Source organism: Hoplias malabaricus, chromosome 1 (genome assembly GCF_029633855.1).
Source record: "Hoplias malabaricus isolate fHopMal1 chromosome 1, fHopMal1.hap1, whole genome shotgun sequence".
Classification (NCBI taxonomy): Eukaryota; Metazoa; Chordata; class Actinopteri; order Characiformes; family Erythrinidae; genus Hoplias; species Hoplias malabaricus.
Window position 1 is genome coordinate 54,807,216 of NC_089800.1, and position 21,442 is coordinate 54,828,657.

At 43.5% G+C, this 21,442-nt stretch overlaps 1 long non-coding RNA gene across 1 annotated transcript in view; it reads right to left on the reverse strand.

The window, feature by feature from the left end:
- Positions 1-21,442, reverse strand: part of LOC136697654 (uncharacterized) — a 58,096-nt gene that overhangs the window by 20,432 nt on the left and 16,222 nt on the right. Inside the window, exon 2 of the long non-coding RNA XR_010802730.1 lies at positions 16,369-16,411. This is a non-coding gene — a long non-coding RNA (uncharacterized lncRNA). The remainder of the gene's footprint in view (positions 1-16,368; positions 16,412-21,442) is intronic.

Sequence of the window (21,442 nt, forward strand, 5' to 3'; positions counted from 1 at the left end):
AGGCGGGACTAGAACATAAACAAACATAGCCATGTGCTAAAAGAACACATGGCCGGGGGAAAACAGACTTGACGAGACGAGGGCGTGACACTGATGCAGGGAGAGGAGCTGTGTATGAGATAAATTTACATTAGTGCTGTGCTCTGAAACCACAATATCTATCTATCGTTATACTTACATAGCACCTTTCTAGATACCCTTTCGAGATACTCTCAACCAGGAACGACCGGCCACCTGGAGGACTACATCGAGCGCCAATCCATATCTGGGCACACACACATTCACACTCGTTCACTTAGGACATTTTATTAGAGAAGCCAGTTCACCTACCCTGCATGTTTTTTTGGATTGTGGGAGGAAACCGGAGACCCGGAGGAAACCCACGCAGACAACGGGAGAACATGGAAACTCCACCTAGATGGGACTTGAACCCAAGATCCCAGTGCTGGGAGGCGAACGTGCTAACCACTAAGCCACCATACCGCCCAAATATGGCACTGATTTGCTGTATTCAGACTAGACCAGATTAGGACTAGAACGACTGAAGACCACCCCCTTCCTCAGATGGACACTCACTGGACAGGCTCTGTTTTAGTCCATAGTGGAAGTTCTACTCTCTCAGTATTCCTCACATCCTCCACCTCTACCACAGACCCTGTGAGTAAGGGTTGACTTGGGTGGGCTGGGATGGGCTGGGGTGGTCTGGGGCGGGCTGGGGTGGTCTGGGGCAGGCTGGGGTGGGCTAGGGCGGGCTAGGGTGGGCTAGGGCGGGCTTGGGTCCGCTGGGGCGGGCTGGGGTGGTCTGGGGCGGGCTGGGGTGGGCTAGGGCGGGCTTGGGTGGGCTGGGGCGGGCTGGGGTGGGCTTGGGTGGGATGGAGTGGGATCTCCACCGACATCTGTTTCTGGAACTGGGAAGTGATGGCCTACTTTTAGGCAGAGCCCCACGGGAATATGCTCCATGGGCTTCCTGCTGTTCTGCCAGTAAGCACGGCCCTGGCTCCCAGCTCCTGGCGCCATGGTGATGGGCTTAGCGTTGCCATGGGAACCGAGCCGCACCCGCTGCCACAGCTTCAGCTGCCATTGCATCTATTGGAGATGAATTAATGCTGACCCAGAAAACAGGAAATAAGGAGGAGGGAAAGATGTGGTGCTTTTAATATGTCAACAACAGAGCCTCCCCCTCCCCTCCACCACCACTCTCAAACCTGCGAGGCCCCCTGACAATCCCACCCACTGTTCACACACACCGCAGGGCCACTGTCCTCACAACACACTGCATCATCAGCGTTCTGATGCAATCCAGAACCATAAGTTTCCAGACATTTCAGCTTAATAAGCAGCTCCCTCTCTGAATGTGGGGCTGAGTCTCAGGATACTACACACTTCACCCTGAGAAGTACATACTACACAGGGCACATACTCATCTGAACAGTGTGGGTTTGACAGAGATAAATTATGAGAAAATGATTCTAAAATTGTACGCCAGTGTTGCACCACTCATCATTGTCCACCAATCAGACTGAGGTGCGGAGTTATGGAGGGGTGGAGCTTCGTCAGAGGCTCACAGCTGGCTCCCTTAGGGTTTCACTGTAGACTGAGATCTCCATCAACACCACACTCCAGCAACTGACCAGCTACACACAACACACTACACACACACTACACCCCCTACACACTACACACCACACACACTACACACACTACACCCTACACACTCTACACACACTACACACTCTACACACTCTACACCCTACACACTCTACACACCTTACACACTCTACACACACTACACACACTCTACACACACTACACACCCTACACACTCTACACACTCTACACACACACTACACACACACACTACACCCGCACACTATGCACACTACGCACACTACACGCTACACACTCACACTACACACTCTACACACTACACACACACTACACACCACACACTACACACTCTACACACACACTACACGCTACACACCACACACACTCACACTACACACTCTACACACTACACACACACTACACACCACACACTACACACTCTACACACACACTACACGCTCACACTACAGACTACACTCTAAACACACTACACATGTACACTACAAACACACTACACACTCACAATACACACTCTACATACACACTACACACGTACACTACAAACACACTACACACTCACACTACACACTCTACATACACACTACACACACACACACTACACACTCACACTACAGACTACACACCAAACACACTACAAACCACACACACTACACACTCTATATACACACTACACACAGACTACACACTCATACTACACACACATTACACACTCTGCACACTCACACTACACACACACACACATACACATTCACACTACACACCACACAAACTACACATACTACACACTAAACACCACACACACACATACACACAACACACACTACACATGCTACACACACCACACACACTACACACTCTACACACACTACACAAAACACACAAACTAAACACTCTACACACACTCCACACAATACACACTATACACACACACCACACACACACTACACACTCACACTACACACTCTAGGCACTCTACACACACACTACACACTCACACTAAACACTCTACACACACTACACACTCTACACACTACACACACACACACTACACTAAACTGTGTAGTGTGTGTGTGTGTATTACGCTGTACATGAGAGGTTGTACAAGCAGCGTGAACATCTGTATTCACAACAGCAGCACCTTAAATTATTGCTAAAGCACTACACACAAGGAGAGAGCACAAGCTGGACATATGGTGTAAAAACCATCTGCATAATTTATCAGACTCTGAAATTTTCTATATTATCCACCGCTGTATGTTTAGGCTCCGCTGTGGCATGGGAAACTCGTACAGAGCTCTCTGATCTTCCAAAGCTATTTGCCACTGGCACTTTCTTATCTCCTCCAAACTGCTCAAGGCCTGCATCGATAATTTAAACTCAGCATGTTCTGGAACTACATTAGTGATAATAGCAAGGCAGTACCTCCACTTCGCATCCACAATAACCCTGATAACACACTCGCAGAAAAAACCAAGTCAGCACTTCAGATCCTTTCAGGAGTTTTCAGTTGGAGAGCTTTTGAAATCTGTGACATGCCCAAAGCCAAGGAACAGCAACAAAGCACCAACTACATCTCAGATGCTCCTCGTGGCCCTCGGCCGGTCCTGGGGGCTTCCTCTCCACTCCCTTGGCCCCAGAATCATCAAGATCTTCCAGGGCTTGTATTCCAGAAAAGCAGAAGCTTCCAGCTGCTTGCTGACCTCATCTAGCAAGCTTCACCTCACTGCTAGTGTGTGTGTATGTGTGTCTGTGTGTGGGGGGGTTACTTCAACTCGTAACATCGCAAACACAATGGTCATTTGTCATATATCATGAAAATGATGAGAGACAGCACGGACAGCCTCTTTCAGCAATTCTTAAAGGACTCCTCACTCTCAATCAACGTTAATGAGGATGCTTGAGGAGAAGGAGAGAGATGAAGAGCAAGAGGAGGGAGGCAGCGAGAGACTGCTTTAAGACGATGGAGGAGAAGGGAGGGGAGGGATTGCTGAATCCAAGCAAAGTAACTTAAAGGAAATCAATTTCTCAAGCCCTAGGTACAAAGGCAAAGCCTGAGATCAGAGGGGGCTTTCACTTTCTGGGCGTGAAGACGGTTCCACTCATGCCTTCACCTGTTTATATATTTATTAATGTTTGCTGAGTTCTCCAGCCCCTAAAGCAGGCCTTTCATAGGTCTTCCTAAACAGGAGCTTGCAGACGGTGCTTTGTTTTCACTCGTGACCGTGAAGAGGAGCAGGTAGCCGGGTCTGCCATTCCAAAGACAAACTGATTTAATGGTTCTGATCCTTTGTGTGTTCCGGTTTTTAGCAACTCTTAGAGTCTCCCTTGACTTTTCTGAACCAATTGGCAAACCCTGGGAAGCTTTGACGACCTGAAATATAAGGGGGATAGATATTTGAAAGAATACATACAGTGAGTGGATATCATGGACCTTCTGAGAGAACAAATTCTGTGAAGCATAGACAGCTCTCAAAACCACATCGTGGAGCATGATGCACATGGGATTTTCAGAGGCCAAATCAAATGGAACTAGGGTCTTGAAATCTCAGATGAGATGAAATTATATCCTTGAGCTGGAGTCTTGACCTTCCACATCAAGGGAAGGACCCTCAAGGTGAGGTCTTGTCTTGAATACCCAGATCAAGGAGAGCAGAAACGTGAGCCTCCATTTCAAGTGGAACTGAAGTCTTGAGTTTCCATGTTGACAGGAAGCAGTGTGAGGGACGCTCTCTTAAAGTAGGAGTAAGGTCTTGAATTCTACACCAAGTGGAGTTTCGTTTATTGAAACACTATCTGTGTTTCGGTAAATACCAGACTAGAATAGAGCTACGCTTCTCAGAGCTCAGCACATGGAACCCAGCTGTAGGAGACTTAATTCATTCTAATCTGACACAACATCATTCCAGAGACTATGCCATGGCTTGTAATTATCCGACTCAGTTGTGAGCATTAATACGTGTGCATTGGTGTGTCTGTGTTTCTCTGCAATTGCACCACCACACCACTAGGGGCTACATCCCAAACAACTTCCTCTACACTGTGGAGTATGACATGTAGTGGTGTAGGAGTACTTAATTTGTCTGAGAAGTGCACGATTTAGGGACTCGGGTGCTATTTGTGACAGAGTGTAGTGCACATGTGGTTCCAACAAAGAAACAAATGTAATTATGGCACATTTTCTTTTTTTTTATTATTAATATTTATTACAGTTTTTCTCAATTGCTAAAACACAAAACTCTGTTTCTCAGTGTCCTAAACCCATTTATTGAAATTGTCACCCATTTTGCAGAACCATAAGCACTTTTCACCTAGTTAGTCACAACAGGTTCAGCCTTTTGTCAGACCCTTAAGCACTTTTCACCTATTAAGACACAATTTGCAAACATATTTTCACCCACTAAAACACATTTTGCACTGTGATGCACGTGGGCTGCATAATGGTAAGCACAGGTAGCAAAAGTGAAACTCAAATAAAGCACCAGTGTCAAAAGTTAAACACAGCCACTCTAAACTGATCACACATGTGACCAATGATGTGAAGAAACCAATAAAAGCCAGTACAAGGGTCCCGGTCGTAGAGGTTTCACTATGGATAGAAACAGAGAGGCAGAGTTAGGGGAAGAGGTGGAAGAAAAGGAGGGACGAGATGGAAAATGATATTCAGATGAAATACGGACAACCATCATTGACCACTTTCTTGTCCATGGATTGACTATGAGGGAAGCAGACAAATTCACCATAGTCCGAACATTCAGAGAGGAAAACAGGTAATTACTTTATTCATTTTGTATATGTTTACAGTATGAATCAGTACAGATCTGTAAACAGGTGTTTCATTACAGGATTTTCCTAAAACATTTGTTCTTTTGTAGAATCTCAAGACTGCCACATCGCAGGGGAGGACGTCTATGTTGAACCCACACCAAGAGACCCTCATTGTTGACATGGTCCCTCAAAGACAGGTGTAATCATACTGCGTGAAATACAGCAGAGAATGTTTCAGCTGGATTCCTCAGACCGTCCACACGAATATATTTACATGGATGAAGCTGGGTTCAATCTCGCCAAAAGGAGCAGGAACGTGATTGGCCAATGAGCCATTGTTGCAGTCTCTGGCCAGTGTGGTGGCAATGTCATGTTATGTGCTTCCATCAGCAATCATGGGGTTCGCCACCATCATCCCACATTGGGGCCAAACAACACTCAACATCTCTTGGCTTTTATGAGTGATCTTTGAGATATTGTGTTAGGGTGTGAGCAGCAGGAACATGAACAGTCAGGACATCCTGTCTATGTCATTGTGTGGGACAATGTGAGTTTTCACCGTCCCGTCCAGGTCAGACAGTGGTTCAATATCAACCAAGATATCCTAAATGTTTTTCTTCCACCATCCTCCTCTTTCCTCAGCCCAACAGAGGAGTTCTTCTCTTCATGGTGTTGGAAAGTTTATGACCGGCAACCCTCTTGCAGGCCGTGGAACTGGCCTGTAATGACATAGGGGTGGATACATGCAAAGTATGGATCCGGCATACTAGGAGTTATTTCCCAAGCTGCCTGGCCAGGGAGAATGTGGCCTGTGATGTAGATGAAGTCCTGTGTCCTGACCCAGCACGTCAACATTATGCTGCACTAGAGTAGATACTGTATGCACTTCTGTTATAATGTATAATGTATATATATATATATATATATATATATATATATATATATATATATATATTTACACAGTACATAATTACTTATTTTTGTTAAACAAGAGTTTTGTTTTGAAACTGCATTTTCCTTTGTGGACAATAAAGATTATTTCTGCAGCTTCATGATCTGATCATTGTGTGTGTTGTGTGTGATGACTGTTCAGTGCTGTTTATCATTGTGATCGACTCGAGGTCTGATTTGACATTGTTTGGTTTTGAGCACTGCTGGACTGTTTTGAGGCAATAGTTTGGTTTTGCAGGAAGAGTCAGAGGTTTTGTGAATTTAGTGTGTGAATTGGGCTTTGTGTTTACAGTTTGGAGAAACGGACGCATGGTTTCAGGAAATGTGTCTTTGTAATTGAGAAAAACTGTAAGTGCCACTATATTTTTTTCTCATATTCTTCCACATTTTTATTCCACCCCACATCCAAACCTACGTCTAAGGGAAATCTTGCCATTAATTTGCTGCTGTCTAAAGTCTGTGGAGTTTGGTGAAGAGTAGTTTTGGAACTTGTCTGTTATCATCTCTCCGACTCCTAATTACATTCCTGGGGAGGGAACGTCAGGCCGTGGGCTATGTGGGACCCAGAGGGATACATCTGCCTTTAGAAAGGCCAACCTCATCTGTCTGAGCAGTGGTCAAATGCCCAATCCCTGATTCTCTGTTTCTTTTCACAGAATAAAAATAGAGAAAATACACACTGTTCCCTCATTTCTGCTTTTGCCCTCAGCGCCCCTCGCTTCCTGCTGTGCAGCTTATTTATCTCAATCTCTATATTCTTCTCTTTTCTGGCTCTTACGCTCTTTGTGCTTCTTTCATTTTCCTTCATCCCCCACCTCTCTCTCTCTCTCTCTCTCTCTCTCTCTCTCTCTCTCAGATTAAGAGCTCTGCACTGGGTGCACTCTTATTGCACTCTGCAGCAAAATGCATCAGTGGTTCGGCATGAACTTCTCTACTTCTCCAAATCCATCAGGAGACACAGGGTCATGAGCAAGGGGCAAAGCAAGAAAGATTCAGCCCCCATTCCATCTGCCTCTCTCCCTCCACCCTCTCTCTCTCTCTCTCTCTCTCTCTCTCTCTCTCTCTCTCTCTCTCTCTCTCTCTCTCTCACTCTCTCTCCCTCCCTCCCTCTCTCTCTCTACCATGGGAGAGTTGATGTAGCCTGGCTGACCGAGCAGAGGGAGTGGGGTTCAGTCTGGGGTTAGCCTCTTTCAGCAGAGAGAGGTTTAAATTCCCTGCCACCTTCACTTTCTCTTTACTCAAAGGGAAGCATCGATTCACTCGGACTGAAGGCATTCAATCCCAGCTGGTGCTGTGTAAGACATCAGAAAACTGGAGGGACCATGTGTGTGTGTGAGAGAGAGAGAGAGAGAGAGAGAGAGAGAGAGAGAGAGAGAGAGAGAGAGAGAGAGAGAGCAAGAGAGAGAGAGAAAGAGAGAGAAAGACAGAGAGAAAGAGAAAGAGAGAGAGAGAGAGAGAGAGAGAGAGAGAGAAAGAGAGAGAGAGAGAGAGAGAGACATATGGTGTTGTTGCCCAGTAACAGTGTTTCTCATCTTTATTTAAATTTCTCTCTGCTGTCCTTCTCTCAGCCGTGGAGCAGCTTCCACACATCAACCTCCTTTTAGGCCCCAACTGACCCCCGCTCGGGTCCAGAACTGACCTTAACCTAACCCTAACCACCCCCGCTTGGGTCCAGAACTAACCCCAGCCCATGCATTCTGTTGTAAACATTTCTAAACAAACCTACAGTGATTGTCTGTTGAAGATGACCTCAGGGCCTCTTTATTTTAAAGGAGTGCAGGTGAAGGATCATATGTTTAAGCTTGTAGCCCCTAGTTTCCTTTGGCATCGTTCTGTTCATCAGGAAATTCATGGAAGAAAAGGCAGCTGCTGTTTTCAGATGATGAGAACAAAGACAAAGATACAAGGTTTGGTCTCAACTTCAGCATGTCTCTCTGGGGAAGTATTGATGGAGTATTTAAGGAATGATCTAATCACAGAAGGATTTACATTAGATCATTTCCAGCAACACAATCATGACATGAGCGAGGGGTCCACATGCTCTGCTCTGATGTAATATGGAGGTGGAGCTAATGTCCAGAAATGTAGGACTCCAGATCAAATCATAACAGAAACTGAGGTGCAGGCTCTGAATTCAGAAAGGCTTTGAAAACCCCACAGAGTCACTAGCGCACATGAAAGTTTTATCTTGTTTTGATGATTACTGTCCAAACTGAAGAACCAGAGGTGGGTCTCTCAGAAACGTGCTGTCACACAGAAGAAACAGATCATATTTGGGCCACGTGTACATAGTCATATGCCATAGTCATGCTTTAAAACACCAATAATTCATGTTAATTACTACATTTAACATGTAATTACACCATTATTTTGAATCAGAACTTGAATCACTTTATTAAGCACGGTGCTGCACACAGATGAAGTTCTTCTCTGCATTTAACCCAATTCATGCACACATTTACACACACACTAGTGAATACTAGGGGGCAGTGAGCAGTCCTAGGAGTGGTGGGCAGCCCTAGTCATGGCGCACAGGGAGCAGTGTGGGGGTTAGATGCCTTGCTCAAGGGCAATTCAGTCATGACCTGCTCTGGGGATCAAACCGGCATCCTTCCAGTTACAGCCCAGTTCTCTCACCACCAGCCCATGACTGCACCAGGTTGATGTTGAGGCATTAGCTCTACTACAGCTGTCCTCCTCGTCAGAGCACACATCACAATTAATTACATCAAATACAAAGGTATAACACATTATTAACCGCAAAAATAATGAATGTTTAACAGTGTAGTGGCAGGCTGAACAGTCGGGTTGCCAGGTAGATGTCACATAAATTCATCTGCATCCTTCTCTTCACTCAGGATCCCATTCAAACAGTGTTTAGTCAGAACTTATGGTCAAGGTCAGTGTATAATAAGGTTAAAAGCTGCAGCCGAGCTCCTGGGGAGGAGACCAGGCTCTAGCGCCAGCCCCAGCGGCAAGAACAGCGCAGTAACCACAAACACATTTCCTCACAATAATAAATGATTAGTCATGGGCACGGGTCCAATCAGCTGGACGCTGCGTCCTTCACGCCGTCATTTAACGCCAAGCAGAATGCCTCTCAGGGGTCGGGAAGGCTTCAGACATCAGAACATGGCTGTGATAATTGGATTGCAGCCGGATTAATATCAGTGAGTTCAGGTAGTGCTCCTGAATGATGGCAAACCTAACTCCAGCTCATGAACACATTAAGCTGCAGTGAAAATGGGCTAAAGAAGGGTCTGGAGGGGGTCAAATTGACCAATAGAACCCAGTAGGAGGGTAACTACCTCTAACTTTACATCATCAACTGTGCCCACAAATAGGCTCCAAGAGTAGAGTGTGTGAGTGACTGGGTGAGTGTGTGAGTGACTGTGTGAGTGACTGGGAGATTGTGTGTAAGTGACTGAGAGAGTGTGTGAGTGACTGGGAGAGTGTGTGAGTGACTGGGTGAGTTTGTGTGAGTGACTGTGTGAGTGTGTGTGTGTGACTGGGTGAGTGTGTGAGTGACTGGGTGAGTGTGTGAGTGGCTGGGTGAGTGTATGAGTGACTGGGTGAGTGTGTGAGTGGCTGGGTGAGTGTATGAGTGACTGGGTGAGTGTGTGAGTGACTGTGTGAGTGACTGGGAGATTGTGTGTGAGTGACTGAGAGAGTGTGTGAGTGACTGGGAGAGTGTGTGAGTGACTGGGTGAGTGTGTGTGTGACTGGGTGAGTGTGTGAGTGCGGGAGTATGTGAGTGACTGGGTGAGTGTGTGAGTGACATTGTGAGTGACTGGGTAAGTGTGTGAGTGACTGGGTGAGTGTGTGTGTGTGACTGGGAAAGTGTGTGAGTGACTGAGTGAGTGTGTGAGTGAGTGTGTGTGTGTGTGACTGGGTGAGTGTGTGAGTGACTGGGTAAGTGTGTGAGTCACTGGGTGAGTGTGTTAGTGACTGGGTAAGTGGGTAAGGGACTGGTTGAGTGTGTGAGTGACATTGTGAGTGACTGGGTAAGTGTGTGAGTGACTGAGTGAGTGTGTGACTGGGTGAGTGTGTGAGAGACTGGGTGAGTGTGTGAGTGACTGGGTAAGTGTGTGAGTGACTGGGTAAGTGTGTGAGTGACTGGGTGAGTGTGTGAGTGACATTGTGAGTGACTGGGTAAGTGTGTGAGTGACTGGGTGACTGTATGCGGGACTGGTTGAGTGTGTGAGTGACTATGTGAGTGTATGAGGGACTGGGTGAGTGTGTGTGTGACTGGGTGAGTGACTGGGAGAGTGTGTGAGTGACTGGGTAAGTGTGTGAGTCACTGGGTGAGTGTGTTAGTGACTGGGTAAGTGGGTAAGGGACTGGGTGAGTGTGTGAGTGACTATGTGAGTGTATGAGGGACTGGGTGAGTGTGTGTGTGACTGGGTGAGTGACTGGGAGAGTGTGTGAGTGACTGGGTAAGTGGGTAAGGGACTGGGTGAGTGTGTGAATGACATTGTAAGTGACTGGGTAAGTGTGTGAGTGACTGAGTGAGTGTGTGACTGGGTGAGTGTGTGAGAGAATGGGTGAGTGTGTGAGTGACTGGGTAAGTGTGTGAGTGACTGGGAGAGTGTGTGAGTGACATTGTGAGTGACTGGGTAAGTGTGTGAGTGACTGGGTGAGTGTGTGAGTGACATTGTGAGTGACTGGGTAAGTGTGTGAGTGACTGGGTGACTGTATGTGGGACTGGTTGAGTGTGTGAGTGACTATGTGAGTGTATGAGGGACTGGGTGAGTGTGTGTGTGACTGGGTGAGTGACTGGGAGAGTGTGTGAGTGACTGAGTGAGTGTGTGAGTGAGTGAGTGTGTGTGACTGGGTGAGTGTGTGAGAGCCTGGGTGAGTGTGTGAGTGACTGGGTAAGTGTGTGAGTGACTGATTGAGTGTGTGAGTGACATTGTGAGTGACTGGGTAAGTGTGTGAGTGACATTGTGAGTGACTGGGTAAGTGTGTGAGTGACTGGGTGAGTGTGTAAGTGACTGGGAGTGTGTGTGAGTGACTGAGTGAGTGTGTGAGTGAGTGTGTGTGTGACTAGGTGAGTGTGTGAGAGACTGGGTGAGTATGTGAGTGACTGGGTGAGTGTGTGAGTGACTGGGTGAGTGTGCGAGTGACTGATTGAGTGTGCGAGTGACTGGGTAAGTGGGTGAGTGACTGGTTGAGTGTGTGAGTGACTGATTGAGTGTGTGAGTGACATTGTGAGTGACTGGGTAAGTGTGTGAGTGACTGGGTGTGTGTGAGTGACTGGGTAAGTGTGTGAGTGACTGGTTGAGTGTGTGAGTGACTGATTGAGTGTGTGAGTGACATTGTGAGTGACTGGGTGAGTGTGTGAGTGACTGGGAGAGTGTGTGAGTGACTGAGTGAGTGTGTGAGTGAGTGTGTGTGTGACTGGGTGAGTGTGTGAGTGACTGGGTGAGTGTGTGAGTGACTGGGTAAGTGGGTGAGTGACTGGTTGAGTGTGTGAGTGACATTGTGAGTGACTGGGTAAGTGTGTGAGTGACTGGGTGAGTGTGTTAGTGACTGGGAGAGTGTGTGAGTGACTGGGTGAGTGTGTGAGGGACTGGGTGAGTGTGTGAGTGACTGAGTGAGTATGTGAGTGACTGGGTAAGGGTGTGAGTGACTGGGTGAGTGTGTGAGTGACAGTGTGAGTGACTATGTGAGTGTATGAGGGACTGGGTGAGTGTTTGTGTGACTGTGTGAGTGACTGGAAGAGTGTGTGAGTGACTGTGTGAGTGTATGAGGGACTAGGTGAGTTTGTGAGTGACTGTGTGAGTGACTGGGAGAGTGTGTTAGTGACTGGGTGAGTGTGTGAGTGACTGTGTGAGTTACTGGGTGAGTGTGTGATTGACTGTGTGAGTGTATGGGGGACTGGTTGAATGTGTGAGTGACTATGTGAGTGTATGAGGGACTGGTTGAATGTGTGAGTGACTATGTGAGTGTATGAGGGACTGGGTGAGTGTTTGTGTGACTGTGTGAGTTACTGTGTAAGTGTGTGAGTGACTGGGTGAGTGTATGAGGGACTGGTTAAGTGTGTGGGTAACTATGTGAGTGTATGAGCGACTGGGTGAGTGTGTGTGTGACTGTGTGAGTGACTGGGAGAGTGTGTGAGTGACTGGGTGAGTGTATGAGTGACTGGATGAGTGTGTGCGTGACTGGGTGAGGGTGTGAGGGACTGGGTGAAGGTATGAGTAACTTGAGTGACTGGTTGAGTGTGTGAATGACTCGATGAGTGTGTGAGTGACTGGGTGAGGGTGTGAGGGACTGGTTGAGTGACAGGGTAAATGTTCTATGTTCTGGGTAGACTCTGGACCCTTCTCTACCCTGATTGGTGGATTGAGTTCTTACACAAATTAATGAATGTATGAATAAATGTATATTCACACAGTTTGATACAATTTAGCAAAGCATCTTCCTGCTGCAGTGGACACACACACACACATACATTTCCATCATACATCCCCCACCCACCCGTCTCTGCTTTCATCAGCAGATCCTCAGTGATAACTGCACCCTGCTCTGGAGCATCAATTATAAATGACCCCCCCACCACCCCCTGGCTCTGCTCCTCCAACTCTGGGCTCCATGCAGAGAGGGCTCCTCACTCAGCTGTTTAAACCCTCTCACGCTGGGCCAAAATTCCTTGAAGGAAAAAGTTTGGAGGGGGACCTTTAATCTGCCTGGGACTTTTCTTTTGAAACACAGCCACTGTGAGAGTCATGAGATTTATTTATTTATTTATTTTTACATTTTAAGGTTTTTCTAAACTATTATTGGCCTTCACTTCACCTTAGTATAGTCTATCTATCTATTGTTACACTTATATCATGCCTTTCTAGATACCAAAAGACGCTTTACAATCCACACTACTCAGAACACTCAGAACACTCCATCCACACACACACACACACACACACTGGTGAGAAGCAGCAGCCAAACACACACAGTATACTCTCGACCAGGAACGACCGTCCACCTGGAGGACAGCATCGGCCACTAGGATTTCACCCAGGAAAGAGCGCCAATCCATGGGCACACACACACATTCACTCGCACATACAGTTTCTTAATGAACCGTCTTCTGAAATGCTTTTTTTTCCCCATCAGGTCCTCACCTGCACCGTATCCAGGAAACTGTGGAAATATAATACATCTGGAATATCTGGAGCCAGAGACAGAGCAAGGTCTCAACTCATGTTTCTCCACAGCGAGGGAAGAGTGAGATATTCAAACAGCTGCAGATGGAGGAGGAGTGTCTAGAACTGGAGCTCAGATCAAATCTAACCATTATAGAGAAGAATAAACCCATATGAGCCCCACAGGACCCTGGCCTAACTGTCTCTCTGAGACACTGGTGTAAACCAGGAAGGGGGTGGAAGCTGTGATGAAGGTGCTGAGGCAGAATAGATGATTTGAAAAAAGAAGGACTTGTCATGTTCCACATATGGCTCAAATAACAACTAAAACCATCTGCTTTATCTCAGGGCGTTTAAGAGCGGATTGTGAAAACAAAGATTTAGCATCCACCGTGCTGCTGTGAGAATAATTGGACATGTGTTACCATCATCTTTTAAGAGCAGGAACAAGGAAGACCTGCGGAAACAGCTTGGACGTTCTTAACGGGGAAAAGCTGTCCAGGTTCAGCTCTATCCTGGTGGTCCAGCTCAGACTTCACCTTCTGGCATTTCTGCATAGGGCAGGTTTGTCCTCTGTGTGTCGCAGTGGATGCAGCCACACTGTAAAATATTTTGCCAGCTTCAACTCAAAATCGTGTGTTCAAAAGCTGCCTTAAATTTTTAAGTTAAATCCAATTAGAATCACTATTTATTTCAGCTCATGACTTAAGTCAAGTTTGGCTTGAATTACTTTCTACAAGTTGATTTGACTTTAAACTCTGTGTTGTTTCAACTTAACCACACATGCTCAAAGTCCACAACTCATTCCTACGTATTTAAGGTAAAAGGAGTATTGACATTTCATTTTTATATGCAATTTTTTGATGATCGGCATCAAAAAGAACGTCCAGCATCTCTGCCTTTAACGCTCTTCATTAAACCCTCTGAAATACATCAGAGAATAAGAACAAGCTACTGGCAGCGTGTGGGTGTGGCTTATAAAGAGCTGGAGCCTCCCAAAGCTGCAGTGTTTCACTCTGAGGGTGAGAGCTCTGACAAGACACAGTTCTCGCTACAAAGAGAGACCTAACAGATCCAAACACCAATAAACAACCTAAAAGCATCCTATACATTACCCTCGCAGCACACAACAATGAAAATAAAACCTCAAAAATGTGAAAACCTGGGCCTGCGGTGAATGCTGGGAGCTCTTCCTAAGCGAACCAAAGCCCTGCCCACAGCCACAACTCACAGTTTCAAGTTAATTTCACTCCTTCACATTTCATTTCCTCTTCATAGGAGTAATTTAAAAACTTGAGTCGAAGGCTGAAAACTCATTCCAGTTGAAATCATAAAATTTAATTTGATAAGTTATGGTAAGTGACAAACATTTGTCATGACTTATTACTTAATGATTTTTTACAGTGCATTATTAAGACCTCTGAGAGCTGAGCTCAAGACCTGAGATACAGACGTGCAACAAGGAAAACAGTGTTCAGTCCAAAACAAAACAAAAAATACATCACGAGTAAATAGCGCCTTACCTTACCATTGCCGTTGTTGTGGTTTCAAAGCCCACAGTTCCCTTATAGATGGGGTTTTGCAACATCACTTGCTACATTTTATGGGGAAAAATAACCAGGGAAAAAATGCTGATGCCAATGCAGTGGAAAAACACCCATAGTGGGTTGTCAGCTCCCTGTTATGATTCCTAAATCTATAAACAAGGTACTCCTTGTCCAGTCTTAGAAATTTCAGTAAGTGTGAAAACAAGTGCCTTCAAATGTGTTGTGAATAGAAAGCAGCAGTTGTTTTTACTGTTGGAGTCATTAAGCTTGTTAATATTAGTCTTTTCTCCTTAATAATCTGTAATTACTAGTGTATTATTTAACACAATTTAAATTAAATACCACAATCTGTTCATTAGGGTGACCAGATCTGAGATGGTGAAAAAGAGGACACGTTTTGGGGGGAGGTGTGGGTGGGTGATGAGCTCTCGCCCCTCGCTGCCGTGGTATGCTTAGCTGAACCTCTTTGTGCTTTTAGGTCCTTTACACCTTTATTTGCTACAGATGGGAAAACATGGGAATTTCTTTTTTAATTCATTCGAGAACTTACATTTACGTTTCGGCATAGCTGCTCGAGATGAGGGTAGGTACATGAGCTTTGCCTGATGTAAACAAGGACTACTGACGTGCAGACTGACCAATTAAATGTTTACAGAGAAGGTTATTGACCAATAACGGTAGCTCTACATTCAGACAATCAGAAGATTCTAGGCTACTTCACCACGCCCCCTTCTCACTCAAGCGAAACAAATCGGAGTAGGGGACGGCGGGACTAGTTTGTGAACGAAACGCTTCTCGAAATTCTATGTAAGCTCTAGAAAAACAAAATCCCGGACGTTTGTGAAATTCCACCTGGAAGTCTAAGAAAGAGGACATGTCCGGGTAAAAGAGGATGTCTGGTCACCCTATGTTCATACGAAGCATAAGACATTGCTACCAATATGTTGATAGTAGCTTGGTAGTTAGCTAGCAAAGTGAGTAATAAGCTAGCTAGTAAAAATCTAAGGTTTGAAAAGAATAAGAAGCTAAATTTAGTTATAAATCACAGATGAGTTAAGAGTGGCTGATGTTTATTTAACCCTTCTGACAGCATACAATGCCAAAATTTTAATAAAATCCAGCAGCATTCCTCTGATATCACTGCAGACTGGAAGAGCTACTGACAGAGCACTGCTAGTTGCTTGGGAGTAAAGTACTCTTGTTTTTTATTTGTATTTTTGTGATGTATCAGGCTCTGGAAAGATTGCCCCATTTTTAGGGCAAGATTTTAACCACTACACCTTGTAACTCAATTTTAAGGAGCAAGATTAAAAATAAGAAATGGGACTCACCCTTAGTTCCTGGGTGGTTTCAGAAGCCCCTCTGGCAGCAGGTCTAAGGTAAATAGAGAAAAACACAGTGTTGATAGAAGCTAACTCACCCAAGCTCAGAGCGAAGGGGCGTATACGAGTAAGCAACACCAACCCGCCTGAGGAGTGACCACTGCAAGGATGAACACTGCATAGTCCAACAGTGCCAATTTAGCTTCTGTCAAAGTGGGCCACCTTCAGAGTTCAAGCCGTGAGCCGGATCGGACCATCATTCACAACTAATGGCTCAGGAATGGCTCACATCTTTAAAAGGCAATGAGGACACGGGCAGCAGGGAGAGATTGGTGGGATCCCATGCCTCTGGCCGTCATGTCTTAATCCAGGCAAGGCTCTCAGATGGACCCACTCTCCGGCTTTGATCTAGGCAGGGTTCAGGTGCCAAGGACAAATCCACCGCAGACTCTTGGTCAGTTCCCGACAGACGGTGGGGAATCAAATATTGAAAAGGGGCTGACCCTAATTTGCCTGTCTTGATTGTTCATTTGCAGGAAGTAATTATAGACAAGTTAAAATGCAGCAAAGACCAAATTAGCTCCAAAACCATTTCCATCTTCATTATTTACATATTTGATTTTTTAAGCAGCTCAGGGGGCTGAACTGACCTTGAGTGATCACCTGCTCAGGGCACCGCTTTGTAGAAACCTTCATTTTGAATGCTGGTGGGCAAAAAAATCACTCATAGTTATATCCATCAGTATATTTCAAGTACTACAGGTCCAAAGTCGACAGTTAATGTACCAAATTAAATCTTAAAGCCATTTTATATGTAATCCTGCTTGATATATAAGTGTTTTTGATCAAAATATACCCTGCCAGGAAAATTGCTTTGAAAAATATATTACATACAGATACTCTAGTACAGATATTCAGATTTTTCACGTGCCATATTAGATTCAATGTGCACATATCATACACCATACGAACGGGCAGACTCTCAGGATCACGAGGCGAGGATATAAACTCTAAAATGTAGGACTAAGGAATTAAAGTCAAATGACAAAACCATTGCGTCTCTAAGCCTGAAGAGCCCACAAGCGGATCACACTCAAAGTTAACATAGCAGCGCTTACCTTAGATTGTATTTTTGCAATAAAAGTAATCATTTCCTTATGGGGTCTAAAGAGACACTTGGAGAGACCATCTTCCCACTGTCTGCTCCAGCTTGAATAACTTCAAATCAGTAGGAAGAATCAACCCCAAATTTTAAATTTTTTAAAATAGACCCCAGGAGACACATGCTTAAAAAGAAAAAAAGTTCTGTGACTCATGAACTCTTCCGTTTAGAGTCACTAACATTTTTTTTTTTCAAAAATAACACAAGTGCCTAGATTTATATTTTGTGTTTTTCATCAGCTTTTGACCATTTCAGATATATTTCAGGACTCTAAATGGTTTGTTTTACAAATTTGAAGGGTTTTCTGTAAAATTAAATCATGATAATGCTTTATTCACTGCCTGAATAGGCTGATTTGGGTGTGTAATTTCAGGTGGAAAAATATTAGCTTGGTACAGAAGACAGGATTTTAATAGAACCATAAAACTGTTCTGAAAATCTGTGAAGAACTATATATATATATATATATATATATATATATATTAAAGAATTAAGTAAGATGTTGAGTGTTGTAGGAGGGACGGGCTCCTTGAAGAAGGTGCACAACTGCAGTTCTTTGGAAAGGATTTGTTGCATATTAGAAAATCATAAAGGAAATGGGACTCTGCATATGAGCTTGAGATAACCTTGTCAAACATTAGCATATTTAGTCTTAAACCCATAGAGATTTCTCTGATTCACAGCTCATTATTTTCACTGGAAAGATAGAGCTCTGTCTAATTACTTCAGGTGGTACAGGAGTAGGATTTCTGATTCAGAACTGATCACTCAACATCATCATGTGCTCCAGAGCTGATTGGGACCTGTTTCTACACATTGAGGATGATAAATTCAAGAAGTGTTTAATACAGCTCTCAGATGGGAAAACACTTCAGAAGGTCTTAAGAAAGATTCTTTTCCTCAGAAAGACTCTAAGCTCCTGGCTTTCTCACTGCCATCGCTTGGCAACACAGCAGCCAATCAGGTGTTGCCACTGGCTCAGAGATGAATTGTTCCACTGAACAAGGCTATAACATGCAGCAGGACTCTAAACCATTCACAAAGAATTAAAATCAGAAAACACTGGAATTTAACACATTTTTTAGCACTAACCAATTTATCAAATTTGGCTACAACTTCCTCTCATGATTTATACATAATTCACACAACCACAGACAAGCTCACATTTGAGCCACGAGCTGCACTGCAATGTTACATTTTCTTCATTAAACATTCTGTTTTTGAAGATAAAACTCAAAAACAATATTTTAATATAAATATGATTCCATTGTGTTGATCTTACATTGCTACATTTATCTTGTATTTAAATATCAATTATTAAATGATTCAGTCTTAAGAAGAAACTATGCGATTAATCACAGATAATTTTAGAAAATTGTGCAGAAATATTTAAGAAATGTGTTTAATCAACTGGCAGCACTAGTTAAAATAAACACAAAGCTTGACACATACCCTAATAGATCCAGACAAAGGACCACTCTCTAGAGACTCAGCCTCATCCAATCCCCAGGACAAACTGCTCACTGTTGTGTAGACATCCTAAGAAACAACACTGCACAACACTGATCCTTATGGAAGAGCAAGGGCATGAACACATTAGGAATAAGGTGTGCTGACTACATTCACATAACAAGGTGTTACTCTAAAGCCTCAGAATCGATGAAATAGCATCATCCCTGAACCCAAAGGCTAATTAATGCAAACATTAATGTAAACATCTATAAGCAAATTTTACAAGCCACTGCTTCAGCCTCAAGGTTTAGGTTCTGTTTAAGGCAAATTCAAAAGTTTGAATTCCACCTTAAATAATATAGTGGATTCAGACATCAGGAACACACCTCACGGGTGTGAATACAAAGCTGTGTGAAAACCAGATAGGCCACTTTAAATATAACCCTTTACTGTGAGAATAACCCATTAACAATTTAAAAGTGATGCTAAAAATGCAATGTAATCACATGTTAATGACATATACCCAGCTAAAAGGGATCATTCCCATCACTTTGGCTAACATTGTGTAAAGGGTCTCAGTAATGTTAGAAGACAAAGTTTTTACAGTAACGTCAATGGAACATTCCATAAATGTTTCTTGACCTTGATAAAAGTTCTCCCAATGTTAGTCTTAAATGATCCATGTGAACTTTCTTTTAACATTTTAAAAATATAAATATTCAAACTGTATTATTTAGAAACATAAATAATCACCTGTTTTACATCAGTTTGAGATAAGGTACACCATTGAATTATGTGGATCCATTAATTGTGTTCAACTACATGAAATTGTTTTTGTCTTATTATATTTAATTCAATAATATATTTAAGATAATTTATTACTTTTTATCTTTTACTTACTTTATCCTTTACTTTTCCTAACTTTTCCAAAGTGAAATTTAATAAAAAGGAGAAAAAACTAGTTGTTAGGAGAAATAAAACATTTTCCACAGTGCAGCCCATTTTGCATACTGTTGCCAACGTTACAGAGACAGTCAGAGGAACCATAGAACCAGTTTTGATCTGGTTCTTTCTAGACAAGGACACTCCAATGACAAGGTAAGAAGTGAGGAATAAAAAAATGTTTCTGATGTTATTACCGGCTTGGGTAGACTGGAGGTATGCTTTATATGAACAGATAAATAAAAAGAAAAAAATAATAAACCTGTTTGTTTATTTTGCAGGTGGAACATACAGAGGCCCCCTAAAACGTTTACATGTGTTTAAACATTTACATGATGAAAATAATAACAACAACAACAACAACAATACTACTACTACTAATATAAATAATAATAATAATAATAATAATAATGATAGGGTGCCTCGGTGGTACAGAAGGTAGTGTTGCAGTTACACAGCTCCAGGGTCTTGGAGGTTGTGGGTTTGAGTCCTGCTCCGGGTGACTGTCTGTGCGGAGTGTGGTATGTTCTCCCTGTGTCTGCGTGGGTTTCCTCCGGGTGACTGTCTGTGAGGAGTGTGGTGTGTTCTCCCTGTGTCTGCGTGGGTTTCCTCCGGGTGACTGTCTGTGAGGAGTGTGGTGTGTTCTCCCTGTGTCCACGTGGGTTTCCTCTGGGTGACTGACTGTGAGGAGTGTGGTGAATTTGTTTGTGTGGCCCTGTGAAAGACTGGCGCCCCCTTCTGTCCCCGCCTTGACCCCAATGATTCTGGGTAGGCTCTGGACCCACCACGACCCACATAAGCGGTTACAGATAACGAATGAATAATAATAATAATTATTATTATTATTATTTTAAATTAATTACTTCCACTGATTTTGCCTCAGTATATCTTTATCATAGCAGCAGAGTTTCATTATTGAAATAGACCACCATAGCAAATCAGAGTGATTTGGAGAAAGGTTCTTATTTTTATTTTTACAAATGGGAATGTTTGAGGCCTCTTAGGGTGATTCATATAACTATACTGAGAAAAATTAATGGAATGTTAATTGAAAAAAAAATTGTGCACTGCACAAAATATGTTATAGTGTATACATTCTACTAACTTGCATTGAGTGAATAAGAAAGAACAAGAAAACTATAACTATAAACCTTAAAAGAACATTAAATTGTCGGTGTAAATAATGTTAAGGCAGCATTCAGGGGAAAGATGTTCTGGAAACATTAAGAAAAAATTATTTTAAGAATTAAAAAATTTAAAAAAAAATTTATTTTATCACTTTAAGGAAACATTTTCAAAATAACATTTCCACAACATTAATAGAATATTAAGCGAACATTGCACATACTCGAAGACAATGTTCCTAGAAAGTAAAATTGTCTGAGCAAATGAGGCTGATGTTGTATTATGGGAATATTATCGTAACTTCAATATTAAGCAAACTGGATAGATTATTGTTGAGGGAACATTCCAAAGTAACTAATATAGAACATTATGGGAACATTCTAAGAACAAAATTTTGTAAAG